Source organism: Ischnura elegans, chromosome 5 (assembly GCF_921293095.1).
Source record: "Ischnura elegans chromosome 5, ioIscEleg1.1, whole genome shotgun sequence".
Classification (NCBI taxonomy): Eukaryota; Metazoa; Arthropoda; class Insecta; order Odonata; family Coenagrionidae; genus Ischnura; species Ischnura elegans.
This window is the reverse complement of record NC_060250.1, coordinates 57,250,607-57,267,632: the sequence shown is the minus strand read 5'-3', so window position 1 is coordinate 57,267,632 and position 17,026 is coordinate 57,250,607. Positions and strand designations below refer to the sequence as shown.

Below are 17,026 nucleotides of genomic sequence, written 5' to 3'. Positions count from 1 at the left end.
GATTGAAATTGTTTCTCCTTAATAAATGATTGCAGATTATTATGTTATTACACACCTAAATACGGAGGTGTAGTGGATGTCAAAAAGGATACCGGTAGATGATACCCTTTCAAACTTTGGCAAAAATGTTAGTTTTAAGAAAACACTTAGAACTTATACTCCACAACCGTAAAAAAGGCAAAAATTGTTAAGTAAAAAAATCAGAATAATAAAAAACTAATTCTCCAAAATCATGCGTCGATTTTTCCTTTAAACCACGATTTCGTAAATACTTCAACAAGGACTCATTGAACTTTATGCGGCCGTTAAAAACTTGAAATAAAATGAATTCTTGAAGGCCGCACTCTTCACTGAGCGAAAAAAGGGGGTGGGAAGGGGAGAATGTACCCCCACACTATTTCGCCCAGTAAAGATAACACCCTTGGGGAATCCATTTTATTTCAAGAACTTATTGTTAACTGTGTAAGATAGCAAGCTTATAAGGCAAAAATAATGTAAGGAGAAATTGGATAGGCACTACATACACAAAGCACATGAATGAACGAATCTAATTGCAAGTTTCTTTGAAGCCATATATACCACAAATATAATCCAGGTTGGGTAAGACACAGTATAAAAGACAACGAAAGACGCAATAAAATTCCCTCACAAGACTAAATTTTCGGTGGCAAAACCACCTTCCTCGTAATTAGGAATAAGAGGATGTAATACTATATGCTTATTCATATAAAAATAAATTCATAGGATAGGTAAGAAAAGGTTAGGATCAAATAGCGGAAAAGGTCGAGCTCTGACTTTTTCCATCTACTACAGCACCGTTGTCCTTGACCCTTTTCTGCTATGTGTACCCATCCCTTTCTTCCCTACACTATGAATTTATTTGTATGTTTGCGCTTTATTTGCGCACCTTATATTTGTAGCCAAACAACGCACCATCGGAGACTCAAACACGAGCGCAAGCAAATGACGCCTGATGCTTAGCAAATACTGAGCCCGCCCTCGGTTTGTGTTGCCTCAGTTTATATCAACAGCTTTTACCTAAACGGTGATGGGTCCAGTTCAAGATGAGAATGAAGACTCGGACGAGCCCGGATAATGTTCTTAAGTAATGTTAGTGCCTTTTCAATTGTTCACCACCAAGCATCATCAATAAAGCCCACTGGTCACCATGTGAATCACATTGGTGTATGAGTAAAGCTTTTGGTAAAGCTTTTAAGCATTATAAGCTTTAAAGTAAAGCTTATAATGGAACCCAAAAATATTTATTTTTATTTAAATTTCGATTTTCCGACATGGAACTAATTTACTATATTTTCATTCGAATTTAATGTGATTCAGCCATTGATTGCTGAAGTATTTTTAAAATCCCTAAAAGAAATTCATGTGATGATACGATCTATTTACAGATATTATTATTAATTTTACCTTCAAGAAATGTTTTCCCAAAAAATTAAATGATTGACTTTTCAAAGGAGGAGAAAGACTTGACTTAACTTCATTTGAGTGAATATCACGCATACCTACGACTGAAATATCCCTCCTCTGACGTTCCATCAATCTCTTCGTCAATTTAAGAGAAATATTGACAATTCACATGACTCTCGATAGACCTTGCTACCTTACTTTTTTTCTGGATACTTAAAGAAAAATCTGCGCTTCTTTCAGCCAATGACTATTCCCTAAACTAGTCAAGCGATTTTAAGTTCTTCCGATTCTGAAGACGTTCTTCACAAGTTACTCCTTAGTTACGCCAATTCAAGCTACGTTGTTGTGAACGAGACCTTATCTAGCCGCCGCGACAGTTTTATGTTCCGGAGCCATGAATATTTTGTATGAATCCTACCTGATAGAATCAGCATCTTCATCGGAATCGGTAGACGATTCTTTGGATGGAACAAAGTCTGATTGAAATTTGTGTTTAGGTTTATAAGCCTGTGTGCGCAGCTCTTTTCATATTCAAAGTAGAAGTGTGATGTAAATGTGTGTGTTAACTTTTTATATATTCTTATAAAGACATTTAAGTTATTAGTTTTAATTTAATATTTAAAATAATAAGTGTTTTTATTCAATAATGCAGTTTTGTGCTTAGATAATGATTCATGGGGCGAATTAGAGACGGATTATATTTAGTGTTTGCATTTTTTTAAGTGAGTGGTCGCGGGCCTGTTTATATTCTACGCAGATTGACTGTTGTGCAATAATGTTTTATAATTTCTTTGCTACCTTATTATGTTCCAGGATATATTTTTAAGCCATAAGTATGTATACATGCTTATAACGTATACATTAAGATACACGTAACAATATCGGAAATTAATTCGTTTAGAATGTTTGAAAATTAAAAATAGCCATAAAATGATGATATTTATTTAAAATAATTCATAAAATTATTTATCGATTGCCTTAAAGCTTTGAAATGTATTTCATATACTTTTCAAAATCAGTTTAATATTCGTAATATAATGAAAAATATTCCCCCCTTTTTACTGGACATAAGGAACAATTATTGCCTTATTTTAGCAAAAATTCCAATTTTTTGGCACAATATAATTTTTTTTATATTTCAATATCATATTCGGAATTAGCGACCTCGAAAACTGTTATATTCCAAATTTCAAACACATTACGCGATATTTAATAATTATGACCACCTTTTAATCATTTGGCCCCACTGTGCGCCGGTCTGCAAGCAAACAAATTGTCAATGAATCTTATAAGATGTAACTGTGAACTTTAGCCTTCACTAATTGTAAGTGAAATCTTTCTATAAGGAAATTTATTTTCCAGAATCTTCTAAGATATTTTTTGGTTCCGCTGTTAACTTCACCATGCTAAAAGCCTGATATATTTTCGGAATTGAGTCTTCCCTGTGGTCGGCATGCTTCCAAGCGGAAGTTTATCTCACGACGTGAGCCACTGCGAGGAAAGGGAAACGGCTTGCGGCCTCCGATGCTCACATGCGGCTTCCTTCCCGGGGAAAACACTCTTCAATATGGTCTCTCATTGCTGAGTTTCGAATATCTGGTTGGACTTCAGCGAGAACTTAAGTGCGCAAATAGTGAACACCAGAAATCAATATTGAATTAGAGTTATTAAGCCAAAATTTTTCGTCATTCCAGCAATTAAGTTATCACACAATAATTAGTCCTTCTTTGGAGAAAAAACAAGCTTGCGACCAGTTCATCGAAACGGAGGGGGTACAAAGTAAATTTGTTTATAAGATTAATATTAGTATTAAGATTAATGCAAATGTTGAGGAAACATTGTTTACGTGAACGTAAGGTGAAAGATTCGTTCCAGATTATGTTCATGCTTTGCATAATAATTTTATCATAACGAAGATTCTCCTAAAGAATTGGATGAGGGTGAGCATTGCTAATTGATTACAAACATTTCTCTAAATTATAGCCAGAAATTGAAAGAGATTTTCAATACTTTTCGACGCATCGCTCGCCAAAAGTAGAGTGTCATCGGTATTATGAATTGTGTAAGCCAAAAGAGATTGGTGTCGTTTATAAAGAGTTAGGATGGTATACAAATTGGTATATATAGACGGCATGGCCTTATAAAATCGCTCTTGAATACTTTTAAGCTGAGGCTAGGAATCAAATGCCATTTAACTCTCCGAAAAAGGTGGATATCGGTAGCCTGGTAGCTGTTGGCACTGGTTAGTAACCAGTGGTTACGTGATCAATGAGTTTTGAGATTTTTTTCGCACGCTTCTTTTGGTTTAGCTTCGTTACTATTAGGAAGCAGCCACATAAATGCCGTTTTCAGGCTGAAACGACGATGATATATTCTTACAAGTGCTGCAATGTTGATCGTATTTCTTCGCCTGTGAGTGGACACAAGTACACTCTTTTGTGACATCATGTACAGTCGGATTCAAAAGTATTGCAACAAATGGAGCGGCGCCACTTTCGCCGCAGTTTGGAAATCGAGTTTCGGCATTTTCTATTGTACCAGTGGGAGGGAAATTTGAACAGCATTCCCACCTCCCGTAATATTTTTATAACAACATCGTTAAAGGGGAATGTATGCAGGATATGTGCAATGTTTAATACCAAATAATTTATGCAGCTTCTGCTAGATAATACATCTACGTTCAGATCGTCAATTTACCTTCTCTCGTAAGTTGGCCGATCCGTCGGAGTATATTGTTCTACAATTAACGCTGAAGCTTTTCGATCAGCGATAACGAGCATAACATACATATAAAATATCCGCCGCCATATCACAGTAAATATTGCCAGTGAGTGTTTAAAATCAGCTTGATTTAGTGACACTAGAAGAGCGGTTCATTCCTTGCCTGACAAAGCTCGCAATGAATCCACAGTGAAGTTAATGTGTGAGTTGGACTAGTGGTTAAGGAGAAGACTTACCAAGGCAGCAGTCCCAAGTCGGCAGTTCGTATCTCTGCGGATCATTTTTTTTCGGTTACATAGTATAGCAGTAACATTTTTTCCACTTGAACTCATATTAACTTAATTAAACACTGCTGTCGTTTTAAAATTTTGAATAGAGAAAATTCTCTTTTTGCTTTCCGCGGATATAATATACGTTTTTACCGAAATATCAGTGCACCAATAATATGGAAAATATTTACATCAGGTAAACCGCTCCATCAAGTCCTTTTTCGTATTACCCGAATATTCTATCGTTTTCAATAATATGTAGACACTTAGGAGACCCGCTTAATTGATGGGGCCGGGTCGGAGTAAACTTGGAAGGTTGGCACATGAAGCAACCTGCATTCGTTGCCTTCGCGGCGAGCCGACGAGGACGGACACGGACGCGACTGAGCAACTCAACCGGGAGTCAAACTCCAGGAGTAAGTGCCCAATCGAAATTAAGATAAGCGGATGGAATGTATTGAGGTAATTCGCGTCCCCACAGACGTTGTGCTGTCTGTGTGTTTTCTTTCGGTCTCCGTGACGAAGTTTTTCCTATCTTTGGATTCATCTTTGGACTCACCGTTTACCTCTCATTAGTACGTGGCTCCGTGGTCGAGTGGGTCTATACTGATTGCTGTAATTTCGTTAAAATTCTTGCGAAGGATCGAGTCGGACGTAATCATAATTTTTTTTCCATTTTTATAAGATGTATTCTTAATATCAACATAATCTATGCAGGTGGCTAAAGAAAAAATCAGCAATGAATTTTTCGACGAATAAAGGTATTAAATTAATGACTCTAATTTGATATTAGTGACAGGTAGAAAAAAATTAGTATTTGAACTCTTTCACTTAAATATCCTACGACTATAAGTACTTTTCATATAATACCGAATGAATATTATCCATTTTTCAACTTTTAAAGAACTTTTAGGTTATCATACCGAAATATAGATATTTATTGGGAAATCTATTGCCCTTGCCTTCGGATTTCATTCCTGGCAACTTAAGAGAAACACCACAGCCTGCTCATTTCTCCCACCTAAATGCATCAGATCTAATCACGGGTGAGCATTATTAATAAGTTTGAAGATATGGATGCATCAATTTTGGCCATTAGCGGTATATAACAGTATATCTTCATAATTTTAATACACCTCCTATTATTGCTATTAATACCCATCAAGCCGCCTTAATAGGCGAACGGCGGGAAGTATTGGAACACCAGCCGCTTCCATATAAAAATGCCTTTACCGCGCGGGTGAAAAACGAATTCTCACACCTATCCGTTCGGCAAAATACCTCTCTTAATTTGATGTTTCTGTCGGACCCAGAAATGTAGTGGCCTTCTAATATCATGTTCTCCGTGTCACTGTTAAAGATATCCATTCTCATTTGCTCAAGCAATATAAGCTTCGCTCTTAGTCTCCGGGTCTCGTGCAGCTGCTTACCTACTGCGCTAAACATATATGTAAAGCTTCCTGAACACCCGTGGTAGTTTTTGACTAATCTCACAGCTTTTTTTTGTGTTTTATTAAGTTAAACAATTAAGTCTTCCTACACCGCATCCCATATCCTCGTTGCATATTTAAGATATGGTCGGACGATTGCGTAATAGAACCTCTCTTTTCATTTATCGCCCGAAAATGTTCTCTTATTAAGCTTGACGAATGCTGACTTCTTCAGGGCTCTTAAAAAAATTTTTTTTGTGTGTTCTCAGCAATAGGTTCGAAGACATCGTAACTACTAGATACTTTACATCATTTGTTGCCTTTTCGTTTACCCCTTAAAATGCCCGAAATTAAATACCTATTCCGTTTTGGTTTTACAGATGACTCTGTTCCAATTTTTAAGGCTAAAAATTTTACCCTGTGATCACATATACCGTCTATGAAATCGATCTGTTTTATCAACTTAGGACGGCTCGCTGATTAATGATCTAATTTTCATTTCCTCTAGCGAGCTTGTCAACTACTTGTGCAAGTGAGTGATTTATTAGTGCGTTTACTAAGATTTCGGATATTTATATATTCATTGATTTAGGGTTTAGAATGTAAAAATCCAAAATTATAGACGTGGGATTGAAAAAGTAAATTCAGATACTTGATTTCCGAATTGGAAATAATATTATTTCGTTGATTAATTGACCACAAAAAATATCTAATTTAATATAAGTTAAGGCGCTGTGTATTTTAACTACTAGAAAACTCCACCACCTATTCCATCGCGTCGATCGCAATTGTAGATGTTATATACTGGAGGGAAAACTTCGCTGTCGCTTATATCCTTCGTAAGTTAATTCTCTGTTCCTATGACCATGTCTACGTCCTGAAATATTTACTCCATTTTAGCACTCTTGTTTATAACGCTATGACAATAAATTGCGACAAAGTTAATATCATATTTTTTTGCCTTTCGGTTGGTTCTTTTGTTCGCTAATGTGTATAAATGAGTGTATCACTCTGAAATTTCTAATTAATTTAGACTTAATCGCTTTCTGTGGAGTAGGACCTTTGGAATTATCGTTATTTACTGGGAATTACTTCTCCTAAGTTTACTTCATGTGATGCAAGGATTTTCGCAATGTGGCCTACTTCGGAGGATACATTTAGTTAGATGGCTTTAATCGTTTAAAAAATTCACTACTGAATTTTTTTCGAGTCACCTGCATAGATTATGTTGATATTAAGAATACATCTTATAAAAATGGAAAAAAAATTATGATTACGTCCGACTCGATCCTTCGCAAGAATTTTAACGAAATTACAGCAATCAGTATAGACCCACTCGACCACGGAGCCACGTACTAATGAGAGGTAAACGGTGAGTCCAAAGATGAATCCAAAGATAGGAAAAACTTCGTCACGGAGACCGAAAGAAAACACACAGACAGCACAACGTCTGTGGGGACGCGAATTACCTCAATACATTCCATCCGCTTATCTTAATTTCGATTGGGCACTTACTCCTGGAGTTTGACTCCCGGTTGAGTTGCTCAGTCGCGTCCGTGTCCGTCCTCGTCGGCTCGCCGCGAAGGCAACGAATGCAGGTTGCTTCATGTGCCAACCTTCCAAGTTTACTCCGACCCGGCCCCATCAATTAAGCGGGTCTCCTAAGTGTCTACATATTATTGAAAACGATAGAATATTCGGGTAATACGAAAAAGGACTTGATGGAGCGGTTTACCTGATGTAAATATTTTCCATATTATTGGTGCACTGATATTTCGGTAAAAACGTATATTATATCCGCGGAAAGCAAAAAGAGAATTTTCTCTATTCAAAATTTTAAAACGACAGCAGTGTTTAATTAAGTTAATATGAGTTCAAGTGGAAAAAATGTTACTGCTATACTATGTAACCGAAAAAAAAATGATCCGCAGAGATACGAACTGCCGACTTGGGACTGCTGCCTTGGTAAGTCTTCTCCTTAACCACTAGTCCAACTCACACATTAACTTCACTGTGGATTCATTGCGAGCTTTGTCAGGCAAGGAATGAACCGCTCTTCTAGTGTCACTAAATCAAGCTGATTTTAAACACTCACTGGCAATATTTACTGTGATATGGCGGCGGATATTTTATATGTATGTTATGCTCGTTATCGCTGATCGAAAAGCTTCAGCGTTAATTGTAGAACAATATACTTTGACGGATCGGCCAACTTACGAGAGAAGGTAAATTGATGTTCTGGACGTAGATGTATTACCTAGCAGAAGCTGCATAAATTATTTGGTATTAAACATTGCACATATCCTGCATACATTTCCCTTTAACGATGTTGTTATAAAAATATTACGGGAGGTGGGAATGCTGTTCAAATTTCCCTCCCACGGTACAATAGAAAATGCCGAAATTCGATTTCCAAACTGCGGCGAAAGTGGCGCCGCTCCATTTGTTGCAATACTTTTGAATCCGACTGTACATACTATGCTTTTAAGTTCGATGCAATTGCCGGCCTCGATGGTGGCGGGGTAAAGTCCTCACCTGCCAAACCGATATGACAAACTTTATTTCCGATTCTATTCAATGTACTTGTTTAGCCATGAATTCGAGGTTCCGCAAAGTAAACTCGCAAATCATTTTAGATATGCGAGCGCTGAGCTGGAAGAGGACGCTTAAATGCGTGAGAAGTACGTCCGGTCAGTGGGGCCATAGGGGGGGGGGGGGAGAAAGATAAATGAATAGAAAGGAAATGCATCTTCATTGATGAAATGATAGTCACTTAGAATTAAAGAGGGAACAATGAGAGGTTGAGGTAATTCACTACAAATTGCTTGCATATACTATTTGTAATTTTAATCTTTCTATACCATGACTTAGTTATAGTACACTGAAATTCATACTTTCGTACGATAAAACCACTTCTGAACATCTATTAATACAGTGAAATAGATTGAAATCGAAAAAAATTATGTTCCACAGCGTGTGGGTACTTATCGCGTAATTTACGATAGTTCAAGGGGCCGTTTATTTTACTTTTTCAAATTGAAATTGTTAGTTCAGAAAAATATAAACAATAGAGAGACGTGAAATGTAGATGATACCCTATTAAATCAACCGCAATCGATTTATCTTTTACTAGCAGGCCACCGGGCGTTGCATGGATAGGTAAGTACCCAGAGAAGTGGAAAAATTGGAACTTTGATTTCATGATTATATAGGATTTTTATGTTTTCTCTTTGGGCGAAGATGTGTGCCTACCTGGCAGGCTGTCCTGCCGCAAAAGTTGTATGATGTGACGTTAGAAGCTATAATAGGAAAACAAGGTAAAGGACGCGTGGAACGTGACCGAAAGTAGTACTACGCGGTCCGAGAGCATAAGATGCACTTATGTACTGACTTTGGTCACAATCCGTGCAACCGTACGGAAACTCATAGCGGACAAACAGACATCCGCTTTTATATATATTTATATGATTGTGAGCGATCATAAATAATTCGTAACTCCTTTTCTCAGTAATAAAAAACTTAATGCTAAAATGATGTGTTGAAAATGCACTAATAATATCTAAGTTTTCCACCGGTTGACTTTTTGCGTGGTTTGGGCGTAATATTGCGCCGCGTGGAACCCTTCGAGTTTACCAGTTTTTAACAAAGTAATAACCTCTTAATTAAAACAATGAAAAAAAAACAAAAGACAAATTCATTCTTTAAAATGACACCAAACACCTATTTCTCGCATCATAGGTTGGAGGCTGAGAAAAACCACAAGAGCATTGGAAATGGCCAGCTCTAGGGTAGAGACTTACAGTACTAAGGTCAGCTCGGTAATTGTTAAGGTAGACTTGAATGAAGCCTTTCGCAGATTACCCCGGCTTGTCTACCCTCCTAAATTGGATTTCCTCCTCCATTCACGATAAGGCCTACTCCCTATCATTTCTCATTCTACCTATTAATTTTATTCTTTCCTTGCCCACCCTCCCTTACTCATAGTTTGTTAGTTTGTTTTTGGAGCGCATCGACAGAAAAGGTCATTTTTCACCACACCGTCCTTATGCTAAACAAATTTTTAGTGTTTAATGACACATTATTAAGGGTGTTAATATTTAAAATAAAAAATTCTGTTTAAATTACTTCGTAAAAACTTCTATTATTCCCTATGACGCCGTTTTTGACATTCCCTACCCGCTTATGGAGATCCGTATGAGAGAAGCAAATGTCATCTTCCTGAGATGTGAGCACAGAATCAACCTTGTAATATAAGTGTATGGAAATTGCATCACCACTATTTTCCTATTTTCCTTTGCCACAGCCCTTTTCCGCCGTCTAGAGCCGCGGTTAAACAGTAGTGGGGTATTACCATATTACACGAAATCATCAGGAAGTCTTCCAATTTGGAGACATATCTCCTGTAAAACTTTCCTTTTTTTTCCTAGAATGATATTTTTGCAATACTCCCCGGTAAAAAGATTCTCAAGCCGACTCTGCCCATTTCGTTGAATCTAGCCCGCTATTTTGTACAGCATCACCGAAAATCTGCGTCTCCAATGCAAATTTCAAGCCAAGCATAACCTTTTTTGCACTCCAATTTGAAGAGCAATGGGAGAAATCAATGGGATTTTAGTTTATATTCCGTAGCGACCTTGAAATCAATCAGCCACCTCAATGTCGTTTGCCTTCAATGCAACGAGCATTCATCTCCCTGAGTTCCGGTGGACATAATACTCATTCTAGTATTTAATAGTATTAAAATACTACTATTTCATTCATTCACACTACGCATTAAGCGCAAGTATACAAATAAATTAATAGAGTTCGAAAGAAAGGAATAGGAGCATATAATGGAAAAAGGATGAGGACAACGGTGCTGCGGTAGATGGAAAAAGCCAGAAATCAGAAAAAAAGAGAGAAAATGCATTTTTACCCTCTGTTTTCCGGTTTTTTTCATCTACCAGAGCACCGTTTTCCTTGTCTTTTTTCCCATTATTTCCCTTTCTTTCCTACTCTATGAATTAATTTGTATAGTTATAAAATATGTACACATAGAATAATAATGATTAAATTTGCCGTAGCTAAAACATATACAGCAAAAAAAGTCCATTCAAATCGTAAATTTAATCATTCATTATCAAATGAAACAGTGGTGGCTGACGAATGGCTTGTATTTACAATCAGAGTGGTCTCGAAAATATTATTTGCCTATCAAGTAAAATTGTAAGAAAGAGCTGATGAGATGATCGTTTTGTCAGATTTTAAAGGTGAGGGAAATGTATAGTCTGTTATGGAGCTGTAGCTTTATCGTGCGGAAGTAGTATTGGTATTTTTGTTTTTGGGGTCCGTTGACATTTGTGGTCATTTTGCACCGCCTCGTATCTTATGTAAAATAATTGAGTGGATCACAGGATATTGTAGATTTTTTCAAAACAGAAATGTAAAAAAGAAATAGTTATTAATTTATGCATAGCAAATGTTATACTTAGGTCTTATACTGTATATCGCGCAGAAACGTGGAGCCTGAAGAGTTAGACGATAAAAAACTGGATGCGATGGAGAACCCGAAAATGCAAAATACCTATGTATTCCGCGAAAACCTTGGCCTGATTTCTTTCATGATGAAGATGTACTTGTAAATAAAGGGACCCATTTTTTATGCATCGAGAAGAATGCCCTTATCATACGAAATTATCAATTTAAGCTGTTGATAGCATCTGATAAATGATAGATAAATTTCTGTTGCTAAGCGGATTATTTTGCTGGATAATTTAGTAATGTGTAAACAGGAGTATACTTTGAATAGAATGAAATAGATATATTTACCCAAATGGTGCACTGCAAAAGGTAAAACAATGTGGGCACATACGGCTTGTCATATAAACAAATTGATAAATTTCATATCACGGAGTAGGGTCAAAATTGTCACACGCTTTTGAAAACAATTATTTTGAAGGCATCAGTAACTAACCTTGTGAATAGTATCTTTTTTAATTTTTTATTGCTGGTGGCAAATGGTCGTACAATTTAAAAAATAGTGAATTTTTAAATTTTAGCGCTGTGTTTAGACAGCGGCATCTGTACCGACATCATCACAACTTCTTATTTAACACTTTGGACAGGAGGTGTGTTTGTGATCAATTATGTTTTTATATAAGTTAATCTTTAAATGCTACTTATTTAATTACGAGAATAATGCACAGTTTCCACCACCTCCTGCTCCTTATCTCTAATACGTCATGTGATTTACCGATAATGACCTCGGGGGAGTCATAAAAATGCATCCAGTTATGTGACGTCAGAAATCTCATGGTTGAAAATTCAGAAGAATAAATAATTAAATGTCTACAAAAGATTCTCATGCCGTGCACAGCGAGTATGACTTTACCCGCGAGTACTGAAGAGGTGTTTGGACAGTAAGGTTGTGCGAATGATAAATATTCTCCCAGTGCTGTCTAAGAGAAATTGCTCGCGCGGCTCATGTCATGGCAGTCGCGAGCGGAATGGAGGAAAATAAGAGGCGCTGGATGTATCATCTGACCGCGACAGTGGCCCTCGAGCAACAACTAAATTTAAATTTACCTATGACATTGACCTACCCTTGAAATTGATTTAGACAACGCCACTTCCTTGAATAAAGAAGGTCACTACTACTCAAGGATCATCATGGAGTCCATTGAAATTGTTAAAACATCGAGAAACTTCAACGGTGAGGACGACAACCCTGTCGCCCGCCCGTGGAAACGGTTCTCTAAGGATTTCGACCAATCATAGCGCACCTCCACAAAAAAGGCGCCAAACAGGGTGTATATGAAGAAGACCAAATTCAGCACCGGCACTTTAGTGGACCATAGGAACAGTGGCGCAGCGAGGGGGGGTTTTGGGGGATAAAATCCACCTAGAGCTCAGAGAAATTTTTAAGTTTAATCCATTTTACTTATTTGGATCAGTATAACTTATGGAATAGTGTTAGGATTAATCAAATATACCTGAGAAGGGCGTAAAAATCTTCATTTAGAACCATTATTCTTAAAAATTTTCTTAAGGAGGGCCCCCGCAACTCCTGCTTACCCTGGCGGGTATGAAATACCCCCACATCCCTAAGTATTAGGTGTGCCTAAAACCCCCCCTAGGATTAATTCTTAGCTGCGCCCCTGTTCAGGAAGCCAACTGGAACGTTGGCGAAATATCGTTCAGACAAATGGATTAATGCGGAAAGAAAACCGGAAGAAACACTACCTTTAATTTCTCTTTTATCCTTAGAAATATTTTTTTTTCTGATATGGGAAAGTTAACTTTTATTACATGTCGGGTCTTGGGCGAACTCCATTTTTGATCATCGACTTGGTATTTTTAGAATATCACAGCATATTTTTAGGATCAAAATATAAAATATGAGAAGTACAAAAAACGAGCCATATCGTGATGCTCACTCGCCTACTTAACCTTTCAGGGAACAGAAAACCAGGCTATAGAATAGGATAAATGACTTACGATTAGGTGATATTGGAAACTAAAGATGGCCGAATGCTAATTCAGATATATCTAAATATGAAGTTGGCAGGTTACTCACATGAAACAGGAAAATCTCGTCGTTGGTCGTTCCACCGATTGAATTGAAAGCTCCAAGTTTTATCCGAGCGTGGTGCTTCCAAGTTTTGAGGTAGATCGTTGATTTCTTATATTTAGCTAGTTGGTGGGGTCATTACTCGATAGAAAATAAGGAGAATGCTTCTTCCTACATGAAATCACTGTTTTCTCACTGCGCGTTCCCTACCATTGTGTCCAATTTTGAGTTGTCGCTCGCCTATAGGGGACAATTCTGAGATAAGGTCACCATAGAAATAATCAGTTCGATATGCTGCTAATTTTTTACTTGAAATTGACAACTTATACGGCAATGAACGTGGGTACCGGGCGTTCTTATATGACTTTTGTTTTTATCGGCTTCCAAGAGTAGTAGATAAGATATTGAGGAAAAAAGGTATCGCATCATATTGTTAGATGAAGAATGGAGATAATCCACTAAAAGGAGAGATTAGAGCCTCAAACGCTTCTGAGTTCGGTACATCTCGGCCCAAAAAAATGTATTCGGTGAGCTCACCAGGAAACATACCCTATCAATCATGCTTTAAGATCATGGAATGATAAAATTCCGTGAGCTGCTTGAGTATTGCATATTATGATGTCAGGTAATTGTTATTTAGGCTTGGAGTAAGACTGTGAAGTGAGATCCTTATCGTTCCGCATTCCAAGTTCCCATCAGTTGTCGAGAAGAAATAATTTTTTCCTCAATCGTGGAAAAATAAGCTACAAATAAAATTGAATACATAGGCTTAGTGATAACTGAATCCCATTTCTTCTCACCAGGGGCGCAGCTAGGAATTAAGGCTGGGGGGGTTTTAGGCACAACTAATACCCCCAGAATGGGGGTATTAGTTGTGCCTAGGTCTGGGGTTTGGAATACCCGCCAGGGTAAGCGGGAGGTGCGGGGGCACTACTTTAGAAAATTTCAAGATAAAGGTTTCAAAATGGTGAGTTTTACAGCTTTCAGGGGGATATTTTATTAATATTTACTCTATTCTGTAAGTAATATTAATCCAATTAAGTAAAATGGATTTAACTTTCAAAAATATCTGAACTCTGGGGGGGTGGGGTTATCCCCCAAAACCCCCCCTCGCTGCGCCACTGCTTCTCACGACTCTTCGTCGGTTATGAATAGGTATATTTTTAAATTCATTGTTAAAGTGATGATAAAAAGTAATGGCTTTACATTATTTTTATTTGTAACTACGCATTATATGCAGTTATTGTACTCTAAAATCAAGCGGTGGAAGGACAAAAACAAATGAGTAAAGAGCTGAAGGTGACAAGAGGTCCAAACCTCCTCAGAAATACTTGGACGATACAGACATAAGCGTACCCCTTCCTCTGGTTAACACCCCCGAAAAAATATTTCTACGACCCTAGCATGATGGACTAAATCTATGGATTGTGAAGGAAAGATGGACTACACTCACATAGATTTTCTGCATATTGTTTGTCATAAAAGACTAATTGAGGCATTGACAAGGGAAAGGTGGTAAGTCACTAAATGTGAATTTTACAGGAGGCGAAAGAAAGAGGTTTACCAACACTGTGAAGCGTATATTAGTGTACAAACTCCATCAATCTTAGCAACTGATTTATTGTACCAATTGGTTTTATACCTTGTCCATGCCATTAGGATGTGCACGTATCACCTTCTCCATGAAAAACCTAAATTTCGATATTTTCTTACTACTTTTCTTACGTCAACACTTCAATTATTACTGCTTAATTCTTTTTTACTTTTACCTGCTTCAATTTTTTTTATCGTCAACTCAATTGGATACCTTTTTCCTGCTTTTGGTTATCGCATCATCAATTTCAATCGCAGCATCTTATGGAGGGCAATCGCAGCATCTAGGTCCCATTATGACATCATCATCATGGTGATATCATAATGGGACCTAGCTTTTGCCGGTGAGTTCATTGAAACGGTGAGGAATGTATAATTGATAAGATTTCAACGCGAAGGAGAAAGGGGCTTTGAGGAAGGCCCCTCACCAATAGGCTACTTGATTGGCGTTCAGGCCACGAGAAAGAATGTATCGAAGAACTCTTTGGTGTTGAGTAATAAAATATACATTTCACAATTTCATTCTTCGAATAGATGTTTGTCGCTGGACACTAAGTTCTCTGCAACTCATTTACATTGAAAATACAACCACGTATTTTGTTTATGCCAAAGGCTTTGGTTCAAATGTAAGCGGCGGCCAAGGTTTCAGACAGCGGAACCGAGTAACCAGGCCGGGCTCGCGGGATTTTGGACTCCTGAGGGCCAGGACTTAAGGTGGTTAGAACGCCTCGGTAAAAGCATAGAGTAAGTATATAGAGAGAATATACTTACTGTTCGCGCAATCCGGCCCGAAGGTGGCACAGAAGAAGTGCGCGCGGGGACGTGTGCCCCGGGTTATGATGAAATGAAAGGCGAGGACACCTTCAATCGAATTTGGTTTATTTTGCGCGCAACTCGCGAATAGTCGCACGCCAAAACTCCGCGTCCACACGCTCCCGGTTTTCGTCAAACACTGACAAACACCCACGCAGTCGGCATAGGCATGGATGCTAGGGTAAAAGGGTTACTGACCCTCAAGTAACGGCACTCCCTCACTCCAAAAGGGTGTGAGTCGAGTCCCCTTGGCGGAGACCAAGAGAAAGGGGGCCGAAAGGGACTTCGCTGGGCCTTGGGAAATCCCGAGGGCGACGAGACTCGCCGCAGGGGAGGGGGGGAAATACCCAACACTTACTCTATGGTAAAAGTAACGAAAATTTGGTCACATATTTTTTGAAAGACTTTCAATGGTACAAAGGAGGAGGGACTACCATGGGCAGTTCTTGAGATATTTGACGGTAAAATTAGGATTGAAGGTTAATTTATCAGCATTCATACTTTTTAGGCGCCGGTGATTTTTCAGCCTTCATAGGAGTATTTTTCTGTCTTAATCATCTCCATTTTTCCCAATGTAGTATGTTTTATCTACCCTCCAAAAAATGCCCAAATAAAAATATTGTGTTCGCAAACGCATTAGATGTAATTAATAATAATGTGTATACAAATTTATAATGATAATTTTTTATTATTTTATTTATTTATTATATATTTTTATTTATTTATCATATATTTATTTATGTATTAATTTCATCTAATGAACGAAAATAGTTTATAATGTAATCGAAAAAACGTAGACGCGGAAATCAATTATATTGTTACGGCGGCAGTTGCTAACGTTAGTGAGGTAAAAACATCTCCAAGAATTGTTTTTCAAGGCTTCTTTGTTTCTTAAGGTAGTTGGAGCACCTCGATAAATGTAACAAGAATGTGATGAAACTTTGGTAACATATTTTCTGAAAGGTGTACTTTCTATGATCCAAAGGAGGAATTTCCATGGGCAGTTCTTGAGATATTTGACGGTAGGATGATTTGAAATGGGCTCTAATGGATGAATGCGGTTTTTTCGAATTAGCGAAGCTGTTTGTGACAAGACGTTGTTGAGATGGCATTCAGTAGAACCAAAATTTTGTGTCGAATCTAAATACGTACGGGAAAGTGTAAGGTCATAATGAAATAAGAAATATATTTGCGAAAAACTGCCTGTAACTGGAAAGATGGCCGCT

At 37.6% G+C, this 17,026-nt stretch overlaps 1 protein-coding gene across 1 annotated transcript in view; it reads right to left on the bottom strand.

Moving 5' to 3' along the window:
* Positions 1-13,594, bottom strand: part of LOC124158917 — a 46,179-nt gene extending 32,585 nt beyond the window's left edge. The window contains exon 1 of the mRNA XM_046534336.1: positions 13,401-13,594. The gene's annotated coding sequence lies outside the window, so the exon portion shown is untranslated. The remainder of the gene's footprint in view (positions 1-13,400) is intronic.
* Between the last annotated feature and the right edge of the window lie 3,432 nt (positions 13,595-17,026).